Below are 12,085 nucleotides of genomic sequence, written 5' to 3'. Positions count from 1 at the left end.
TGTGTGTGTATGTGTATATATATATATACAGAAAATCACCTGCTCGATATTGACCTCCACATGCTAAATCCCTCTGCAGGCAGACCTTAACAGCCATTTATCTCTGACAAGCCCCTGGTGACGACTTTCTTGGAGGGGAGAAAGAAACTTTTAGCAATATGGGATGTTGCTTCCTCAGTAATTAGCAATCCCCTAGGCAGACTGGTTCAGCTTTCTCCCTCAGACCCTCCTGGGGCTGCCTTCCCAGCCCCAGCAATTTCTAGCCCTGGAGGTATCCAAGCCAATGTCTGCCTTTCAGGCAGTCATGAGCAGATACATACTTGTCTGAGAAATATTCCCTTGTGGGTGATTTGTCTACAATGCTGTTCTTAACAGTTATACACCTAACATTCCTTGAAAGACATTCCCTTCCTATTTTGTTTAATAAACTGTGCTATTAACAGCTATGATTGAATAATCACAATTAAATAAAGCATGGGTAAGAAATATATGTGCAATCTTAAACTTCAAATATTCTGAGAATACAAAAATACTAAAATTGCATTTAAAAATATCAAACCTGATTAGTTACTGCCCTACATAGGATTTACACTTGTATATAAACAATTGATTTTAGTGAAAACAAATGATTTCCTATAAAGAGTGTCAGAGACACCATCTCTATTATATTTTACTCACTTGACTTGAATTATCACTGAGAAATGAAGTCAAAGTAGTAATGGAATAATATGTTTTCCAGTGGTTAGCTGAAAAGAAATAAAGCACATATGCAATGGAAATTATATTTTTTCAGCAGGCATAAAAATATAATATATAAAGAAATATATTTGAAAAATAAAGTTGTACATATTTAATTGCTGATCAGAGAAGTTTAGGTCAAAGATACATTACAAAAGAAGAGAGATAATACTAGAGAGAAGAGGATTGTATTCCAGCTGGTCTCATATTCTGCCTTGCAAAAGGATGTGCTGTAAAGGTAAAGCACCATTTATACCCTTCAGTGTCAAGAAGAAAAGAAATAGTAAAGTAATTGCATATTTGGATTCAATTACTGAAGCGTCATAACATCCCATGGTGTGTTGTTGTGTTGTTGTTTTTTTTATGCTGACTGCCCTAATCCCTCAAAAAGTTAAAAAAAAAAAAAAAGTCTACTTGGGCTGGTGGACTAGAACTCTCATGGCTGCCTCATTTTAAAAATATACTTGTTATTCATAGGAACAGAGGTTTCACATGCTGCAGTTATATGCCCAAAGTGTAAGGACATAGCATTAAGTAGCCATTCATGAATGATGTCCTTCCCTGTCTCACTCTTGATTTTCAAAATAGGCATTGGTTTCATTACCCTTGAGGTAATGGCTGAAAATCTTCTGCAGGTGCCTATCTTTGGAGGGAAAGGATGTAAGTTCAACTCATTCCCTTCCATTAATCCCTGTCTTGGCACTGCACCTTGTCTCTTCAGAAGTCTAGCTGTGCTGGAAACACAAGCTTCCTACAAACATCAAGAGGAACAGAGTATGGGGCCTGCAAGGGAGATACCCTTTTAGACTCCCAAGAAAGATGTTTTTATCTGGCCCATGAATTCCAGTACTGAAAGTATTAAATGGTTAGGTGTTGCTGTACTTAACACTGGATCAACTATGCATACTGGAAGTTTTCCTGCTGAACCAGCAATCTACATAATCGTACAATATTCTATAGAAGTATTGACTTCCATTTACTTTGTACAGCACTTCACTCATTAAGAGTACATGTTTTTTAAGGTTCATTGTTTTAATCACAAACATCTACATCCTTCTAAAATGTGAACCCTACACTGTGTTACAGATCTGCTCTGTATGTTTCTTCTTCTGTTAATTTAAAACTTACTCTGAAGCAGAATTCTTCACAGTCCAGAACTCTTCCAGGTTTCTCAAGTTTATGAACTATCAATGAGCATATAAGCAATTGGAAATGCGTATATTTTCAGGGGATGAGTTTCAGGGCCTATTATAGCTTCTCTTCCATCTGCAGTCTTGTGTCTAATTCTGAGCCTTTGAACAGAAGATATTGCCATGCTAGGCAGATAGTCAAAATAGAACATTAGAAGTGCTCATAGGAAAATTAGAAGTTCAGGAGTAACTTTGATTCACACCATTTCACCTTTGTAGAACCTCTGGAGTATGCATTTTAAGTGCTAGGCAGCTGTACAACCGTATATCAGCCAGCTGCAAACACCATTTATATATAAAAATATGCAGTATAAAATTTAATTAAAAGTACAATATGTCAGAAAAATACCAATTGCCTAAATTAAAATTGTTTGTACCAGCTTAATTTGACTGCTGTGTGCAAATGCATTATTATACAGACCTAAATTGCAGAATGGCAAACTGTAATTTTCACAGAACTCCCCCTACATTCACTGTTCTGAATATCTGCTCTGTTAATGAGCAAATAGTCAATATTTTGTTTTCTCCTTTTTGTTTACTTAGAGGATTCATTGCCCGTTTACTGCTCACTGTCCAAACACTGCTTACTGTAGAATTACATTTCTGATTCAGAAAAAGGCTCTTCCTAGTTTCTTTGCAGACACTTCTTTCTTAAACATAATTGTGCCTCTGTAACATTCTTAAGAAAAGAAGGGACATGATCAGCTATAGAAAGTTTGGTGTAGCTGACATTTGACAGACCTTGAAATCTTTCTTTCAGTTCCTACAGTCCTCTGAAATGTTACACACTTCCTAGCCTCTGACAACAAAAGTTGTAGGGATTCTACAGGAAGTAAAGGCTCTACCAATGCAAAGTCAACCCTGTCATGGGTTCAGTTATATTTCTGGAACAAATGGTTCAGGGATGTCACAAAACAGTGACCGGAACAGTGTAACAGTTATACAAACTACTGTTATCACAACATACACTGGAACAAGACATGAAACCACACAAAGATCTTACTTCAGCATTATCCAGCTTTTGAGGACATCTTTGCTATATAAAGAATGCATACTAATACTGAATATATGTATACATCCACTTTTCTACTATGTGAGATAACAAACCAAAGAAAAAGTGAACACCATCACAATACATCATCATTTTAATTTTGTCCACACCAATACTGAAAACTTCTACTCTTAGGCTTCAGCTGCTTGAGCTAAGTGACAAAACTCAATGACAATAGTAGGTTATTAGTGTTAAACTGGGACATTGCAGAATGAAACAGGATAGCTTCCCCATTTGCTGACAGCTGAAGTGTAATGTTACATGGGCATTTAGGGCTGTGGAAGGAAAATTACTTTAGCAGATCTCCTGTTCACCTGGGCTTACTGAGTTAGCATATTTGCAAACAGTTCCAGTCTTGATTATACTGTATCATTATCCAAATTATGCTGCAACATACAACTCTGTGTCTCAGCTTTTGTCAAGCCTGTTTCATTCAGTTCCAGCGGCCATTCCTCACCACCACGTTCTCTACTCTGACGTTATAGAAATAGAGCAATAGAAAAAGAAATGCAAAATCACTTATTTTGGTAAGTGATCACTTATTTCATCATCTCCTGAGAAAAACTTCAGTGAACTAACTCCTGATGTTAAAACCTGAAACATTTTAGTTTTAGCAAAACTGTTCTACTCTGTTTACTTATTTAAACTCCCAGACATATACAGGAAGTATATACAGCTGCAAGACTACAAGCTTGTAAAATTATATGTGAGCACATACAGCCTTGGAGGTTACAAGTAAGAAGTATATATTGAAGGTGGAATCTTCATTCAAAGTTTGGGTAAAACCCAGTTTATGACAGCTAGTCATTACAATACTTACCTAGGTTATAGGAAGTACTATTCTAAATGCAGATGTGCACCAAAGTAGGTGGGTGTATATAGAGAGCCCACATCTTGGATGAATATTCTGTATTATTTTTTTGTTTGTTTTTTTTTGTTTGTTTTATTATTATTATTATTATTATTATTATTTACTTTAAAAACAAAGAAACAAACAGATAAAAACATCTGGCTTGTATTTCATTCAGCCTCACCTCTGTCATCCTTCTACTTCTTCCTTGCATAACTTCCTCCTTCTACCTCTGAACTAGCAACTCCCTGCCTGTTTAGGCATCCAGAATGTCTACTCACTGCAGTTCTTTCAAGTATCATTTCTTCTGTGAAGACTACAAGAAGAATAAGTTCAGATAGCCATAGTGAAAGGAGAAGGTGGGAACACCTGTAGGGAGGAATGGTCACTGTGCACAGCACTAAATAGGAAAGAGCATTGACTAATGCTGATTTTTGTGAACACAAGGAGGCTCACAGGAATGTCATCTTGAACACTTTCATCCTCTGACAGTGATGTATCACTAATTAAAGAGTCCCTGTTGTGAGAGAACTTCCTCTGAGGATGCTGTCAAAGGTCATTCCCCTTCAGCAAACGTGCCTGTGGATCTGCATCCATCACTGGAGTTCTTAAGTTTCAAATCCACAGAGGGAACTTCTTCGTCTGTTTTAAACTGGTGTCTCAGTTTCATCATTAAAGTAACTTGTTTTTCGTTCCCTGCCAGCTGCTGCCATCATTCGGCTAGACCTTTGCCCATGAGAATCTGTAGGGAAGGGAGCATGATCAGACATAGACCTGATTGATTTTAAATTGCACATACTGTTATCTAGTAACTAAGTGGTCTGTTAAGGGTGATGTTGTTCTCTGTGGGACAGAGAACTATGATGAGAAAGGCAAAGTAGCAGAAACTGGAGCAGCAAGAAAATAAATAGGGTATTTCTCTCAAGATTCACATATCAGCTTTCACTTGCTTAAAATCTTCCTTTGGGTGTCACAGCAGTACATGCATTCACATGTACACATGAATCTTATTTTTTCTGCTTTTGAGGATACAGTGCAGTTCAAAGTTACTGAATTGCATAAATTAATCTTTTCCTCTATCTGCATACCTGAGCTTCAAAAAGAGAATTGAGAACCATACAACGTTAAATGCTTACTCTCTTTGTATTCCTTAACCTGTGATTGTATTTCATTGATATATTGTATAAATACGTCTGAAATAAGAAGAAAAAAAAAAAAGGAAAAAAGAAAGGAAGAAAAAAATAAAGGAAAAAAGAAAGAAAGAAAAAAAAAAGAAAGAAAAAAATAAAAATAGCATGAAGGATAACCCAGTTGATTTAACATGTGAAAACTGTTTGGGTAAGGAGGACTGACCAAGGAAAAAGGACAAGTAGGGCAAAACCAAGCAAATATATTTAATTTCATTTACAGATATTAAAATATTCTTTACTGTAAAGTAATAGTGTTGTAAGTAAACACCATTTATTTATTTGACATTTTGGATGTACTAAAGAGGTGATGATACTATGCCATTTTACTCCTAAGTAACAGATTCAGCATTCAGGGTTTTGTATAACATATCTTCCCTAAACTTTCCCCACTCACACTTTGATGACAGAACAAACCTGTTAAAATTTTGCAAATAAACTCAGCAATTAGCTGTCAAAATAGAACTAATTTAAAACTTTAAGTATCAAAACTTCTGTATTCTCAGCCCATTGTCTTTCCCAAGTAGCATTAAGTATCAATTAAAATCATCTGTTGATTTTTCCATGGAGATCAAATTATTGTCATTATTTGCATAAACAAGATTCCAAGAAAGTGGACTGTAATAAAGCTAGCTATTGGCATTCATTATATTTAATGTCTGTGAGGATAGAAACTACATTTGAAACAAGACCTTGGCTAATTCTCAAGTGGTTACCTTTATGCTGTTACAGAAAATTCATGCAATCAACTGACATTGAGGATTACCTTGAATGTAGATTACTCTTCTTGTATTTTGCATATAAAAACATTCTGTTGCTTTTGATGATGCAAAGGAAATTGGTCCCGTATGTTGGAAAGTTTTATTAGTGAGGAACTTACAAAACAGTAGCTGCATTTTAAAGTGCTTTTGTCTACATATTAGTTTGGGAAGTATCCCCCTGGTACTGCATTTTTAAACAAAACCATTGCTGGGAAAATAAAGCAGTAGATGAGACAGCCTGTATTGTTCCATAAGGGAATAATACATGTCTTTAGATATCAAATAAGAGTACAAGAGAAAATACCATAATGCCTATGATGTTGTTATTCTGTGACAACATGACTAAGCAGAGCCCAGGTCAAACTGGTGGCTTGATTATACATGTCTTTCTGAAGATGTTGGGGCTCTCCTTACATTTCAGATCATGAATTTAAGTTTAGTTATTCCTTTTCTTGTTACTGCAATTTATATGGAAATGTTTCAAAATTAAGATACTAACTCCTGTTCTTATCCTTGTCTTTTGAAACCACATTACTTTGCACTATTCTTGTCTGTAGTATTAGGTTCTGAAACTCAACTACAACAATCAATACTTTAATGACTCCAGGAATGTCTATTTGAGGTGTTCCTCTGGGCTCTAAGTACTGTGAGTAGTTGAGCTGGGCATACAAACCATCGTGGACATTTTTCATTAGATTACTTGATAACAGTCCAATCTGGTACAAGGATCTCAGAAGTTTAGCAACATTAATTGCATAAAAGCTTGAAAGGTCCAAGACACACAGCACTTCCGTGATCCCAGTGTTTTAGGATAGTAATGTGTTAGTATTTTCAGACTATTTGAGTACGAATTTGTCTTAGCTGCAAGATTGAACAATATATGGATGCTTTGTGTGTATGACACTGCCCTCCATTGGATGGAAGAAGAATACCTTAGTTCTGCATTGAATAAACTGAAAATTATACCTTTATAGCTGTAAATTGTACCAAACAACACCTAAACTCAATTTTTAACTAAAACTGTAGAAGCATTCAAGGAAGAAAGTTATGATTTTAACCTCTGCTGTTACTATGAAAAGATGAACATATTTTTCATATTGGTTATTAGGAAAAAATTCTTCACTGAAAGGCTTGTGAAGTATTGCAAACTGGCTGCCCAGGGAAGCAGTTGAGTCACCATCAATGGAGGTTTTCAAAAAATGTGTCGATGTGGTGCTTAGTGACATGGTTTAATGGTGAATTTGTCAGTGCTAGGTTAAAGGTTGGACTAGATGATCTCGGAAGTCTTTTCCAGCCTAAAAGATTCTCTGATTCCATGATTCTATACAGATACAGCTACTAGCCAGTATCATTACAATTTATGTTATACAACATTATGCTTCATCGTCAGCAATTCAGAAGAACAGTGAGAAATAAAAAGCAAAGCTGAGAGAGTTTCAAGATAGCAAATTTTGATTCTGAGAGCTTAGTTTAGAAAATGATATAGTACATTGTTCAAGTTCAATATCGATTAACTTTTTAGAGTATTTACTATGTGAAAATTGCAAGAAGAAATATAATATAGCTAACAGGACCAGCATCACTTGAAAATTATAAAAGAATGTTGAAAATGTTTTCACTTAAATGAATTATATAGCACAAAGTTATAGAAATTCAGTGGGAAATTGGACACACAAACAAATCATAGAATCATAGAAACACAAGGTTGGAAAGGACCTACAAGATCATCTAGTCCAACCGTCCTCCTGTCACCAATACTACCCACTAAGCTACTAAATCATATCTCAAAAGAAGCAAGCAATTAACTGTTCAAAGTTAGTGTGATTTTTGTAATAGAAATCGATATTTTTTTCTGTATATATTTTCTTTGAAAGACCAAAAATGTTTAGTAATTATCTAAGCAAGCATGATTAGATAAACCACATAGATTAGATAAGCCCCTGTAGAGGATACAAATAGATGGAAATCATTGCAAATATGAAAAATGATTGTGTCCGTTATTAAAAGTACAGGTGTATGCAGTGTTGTACTTCATCTTCAAAATATTTTGTAAATAAATCCTTTATTTATGGATGAATATAATAATAGTAATAACTTGTTAAAAAGAAGTGAACTTTTTTCACTTCTTAAAGTGTGATGAATTCTTTATACTTCCAGAAACTTAACCTATATATTTACAGGAATTACTTTCAGTTCTTGTAAGCTTGTAATTAGACCAAGCAGCTTTGTTTGGCTAGTGCCTTTATGTAAGTCATACTCTCCTTCTGCTCAACCTGCTGCTCTGCTGTTGTAAGCCAGCAGGGCATTCAAACATGCGAACCATGCACACAGCAAACATCAATAGCAAGCACTGGACAGTAGCTATTTTGAAGGAGAAAAGACTGGTTTCTGAAAGTTTCTGTGACCTATTAATGTTTTATTTAGTTTTTATTTCTTGGCAATTGTTTCCAGGTGAAGCAAGAAAAATATTTTGAAAAATAAACAAGGAGCCATTGCAGGTGCTGTGGTGGAAAGCAAAGCTCTACGTTCTGACTGTTTTTTTCTTGTTTTGTACATATGTTGTGTCTTTACTAGAATAAAAGGAACATAGAGGGCAGTAGCTTTTGAAGAAGTGTAGACATTACCTTTTTTTTTCAGAGCTTGTTTAAAGGGCATATCCAGAGGTTTCAAAGAAAGCAGTCAGCTGAGAAAGTGCATGGGGTGAGTATTATAGGTTTCTGCCATTATTTCTGTTTATCCTGGTTTTACTTACATGGAAATGAGAAAAAAAAAAAAAAAAAAAAAGAGGTCTCCTACAGTTTGAGTGATCCCAAACAATTTCAGGCATGAGAAGGAGCAATTCAACCATACAGAGATACAATTTTGATTGATTGATTTTGATTACCTCAATGTGAAGAGCATGTTATAAAAACATAGATTTGTATTTCTCATCTTCTGTAATGTTAGGGCACATACTAATACTATTTTGATTTCTGAAGAATCTCATTCATTCTCGTATGTGTTTTCATTAGTTTTAAGACTTAGAATTTTGCAGTCCAAAAATATTTCCATCCAGACATAACATTACAATGTATTACACTGTCAACCTCTGGTGAATCAGGCCAAGCTTTATGAAAGTAGCAAATCTCAAGGATCCCACTTCTGCAGCTGTTTGATAGCTCAGATGGATTCTTTTTTATTATTGTGTACCTGCAAAATAACATGTTGTATATCTAGGGATGTTAACACTCTTCAGACTTGTCCTCAGAGCACCATAAGATATTGCCTCACCTTTCCCCCCTCACCTACACTAGGGGCTCTTAAAAACAACCTTAGTTAAGTGCTGAACCCAGACTGGAAGGCATAGCTGACAATTTTTTTCCCAAAGGGCAATATGTGTCTTTGACAAAGCAATCAGCAAACTTCGGGTATTGTTGGGCAACCTTCTATTTTTCAAACATCTGTGGACTCCTTTCACTTACAATTTCACATGTAATTTAATTTTTATATATTTTACAAAACACCTAGGGCCCAATACATTTCCATTCCTTTAAAAACACCTCAGTGATTTGTTTAGGAGGTAGATCCTTTCCTTGGTAGTGTAAAGAATCATAAATGTAATTTTAATCTGAAGAAATATCCACTTTGTCATCTCGTATGAGCCAAAGGTGAAATTCTTAAGAAATATATGTAGATTAATGAATTATAATTTGGTGCAAAACATATTTCTCAATACTACTTTCCTCAAATTTGTCCTGCAAATATATCTCTGAGCATGTCTGTATTATACCAATACTGAGTTATACCAATCTAATAGAAATATTTTGGAACTGCTCTTGTGCTAGTGAACCAAGAGCAAGGGTTTGTATTAGGTTCATTTGCTAAATGTAAAATCTATCTAGAAAAGTTTAGAAATTCTTTGGATAATAATTGAGCAAGGTTTATGTTAACCTTATCTTTTAACATGGGAGAGATATAAAACAGGTCCCCAGTTTAGCTTCACGTTTTCAATAAAGCTCAAACTCTGTTACTGACTTTACATTACTCTTTGTACTTTGAAGGGTAATCCACACCTGTGTAAAGTGACTGTCACCAGTCCTTTTAATCCCACTTTGGACAAGTGCATAGTAGATTAAGGCACTAGAGGAACTGGCTGATGATATTCTGGAAACCCGAAGAGAAAAAAGTTGTGACCTTTTTCTCTTTATCACAGTAACAGGTATGTTTGACAATGGTATTTTTGTTTTTCGTGAAAGAAAAAGATTTTGGGTGCCTTCAGTTTACAGTGAACTAACTTCAAATGATAGAAAATTAATACAGACATTACACTGTCTGAGGAATTAGGGGAAAAATATGAAATTATGTTATGTCTTCAATGTGTAAAGTACAAGTCCTTGGCCTACAATCTAAAATAAATCACAAATTATATTCTATTGAAAACTACAAGTGAATCTTCTGCTTCAAGCACTAATGAAATTATTTCTTTTTTTCAAAATAAAATCTTGTGTTGGTCCATATGAACTAACACCACATTGCCCAGAAGAAAATTTTACTCCTCAAGCAACTGAGGAGCAGGAAAAGAATATTCACTGCAAATCACCTAAAGGCCTAAAATCACATAAAAGAATAATAGCACTTGACTTTTCATTTTCTATTGAGGAAAGACAACAATTTTGAAAAACACCCAGGCTCTACTGAGAAGTGTTACCAAATCACTGTCACACGTTTTCCAGTCCTGGATGTGCCAAACATACCGGAAATATTTACACAAGTAAAGCAGCTTCTCTTCCCCAGTTTAGTTGACAGGTTAACAACAGGAAATCTTCAGACTCATATTCCCTGCAAATTGGTTTCCTTCATTTCGCCATTAGGTATGCCATCTCCCAGAGATTTTTTTTCATTTTTCATGAAAAGTAAAATCCACTCCCTGGTAGTCTGCTAAACATTTATCAGTGTACCATACATGAAGTCATGAAATGATTCTCTAAAGGAGTATTTCACTCGATAGGAGTGAAAGGCATGACAACGGCAGCCAAACCAAACATATTTATATGTTAACCTTGTCAGATTTCAGACCATATTAACAGAAGTGACACTGTTCTGAGAGTTACAGGTCAAATTTCATATTAGGAATGTCTTTTTTTTTTTTTTTTTCCATGATATGAAGATATTTTTTTTGTCCATGATATAAAGATATTTTTTTATGATATGAAGTATCATACTCTGCTCCTGGAAACCACCTTATTTCTTAGTATGAATCAAAAGATGAATACTACAAAACTGAGGATGTTTGGCAAACAGAAAGGTTTCTCCCAATTTAAGAGTAACAACCTGTAAGCGTTGTTCTTACTTCCTGAAAGTATGCTGTCAAATTGTGGCAGACCTTTTCATTTCACATTTGATGATGCAGGTAGAGGAGTGCTCTCAAATTCTCCTTCAGAATTCAGCCAGAGCTTTTACAAGAGTCTGGTCACCAAAATGCTTCACAACTGAGGAAAAATCAGTCTTCAGAATAACTCCACTTAGTATCAAGGACTCAAGGCATAGGGATTGAAAGACATGGCCTCAAGTTGCGCCACGGGAGGTTCAGGTTGGAAATTAGGAGACATTTCTTCTCAGAAGGAGCAGTCAGGCATTGAAACAGGTTGCCCAGGGAGGTGGTGGAGTCACCGTCCCTGGGGGTGTTCAAGGAAAGTTTGGACGTGGTGCTTAGGGACATGGTTTAGAGGGTGACGTTGTCAGTAGGGCGATGGTTGGACCAGATGATCTTGAAGGTCTTTTCCAACCTTGATGATTCTATGATTCTATGATTCTATATACCACTGGGAGAGTAAGGCAGGTGCTCTTCAGCAGGCTCAGAGAGGAGGCATAATATGAGTCCTCTGTAATGGCTTTGGGGTTTCTATTGACTACAGAATCAGGTCTACGTTATTGTCTTCCACTTTTGGTAGGTCCAGGTAGTTCAGTGTTAATGAATGCCTCTGTGTCATTGGGTGTCTGTGTCCAGTGCTGCAGGGTGTTTTGTGTGAGAAGAGGCCAGGGCCTGCACTGTGCTGGACACAGCCAGTTCCAGGCAGCTGCAAGGCCCCACCACAGCAAACAGCTGAGCTTATCAGCCAAACTGGAAGGTCCTCTGTTAATAAGTACTTAAAAAAGGACAAAAATGGTGGAGAAAAAAATATGTAGGAGACGCAACCTTATGGACACCAAGGTCAGAAAAGAAAGGGAGAGAGGAGGTGTTCCAGGCATCAAAGCATAGATTTCCCTGCAGCCTGTGGAAAGAACCACACTGAAGCAGATATCCACAGTGCAGCCCATGGAGGACCCCA

The sequence above is a fragment of the Cygnus atratus genome, chromosome 1 (genome assembly GCF_013377495.2).
Source record: "Cygnus atratus isolate AKBS03 ecotype Queensland, Australia chromosome 1, CAtr_DNAZoo_HiC_assembly, whole genome shotgun sequence".
In the NCBI taxonomy this organism is placed as follows: Eukaryota; Metazoa; Chordata; class Aves; order Anseriformes; family Anatidae; genus Cygnus; species Cygnus atratus.
The sequence above is the reverse complement of the archived record's forward strand: the minus strand, read 5'-3'. Positions refer to the sequence as shown.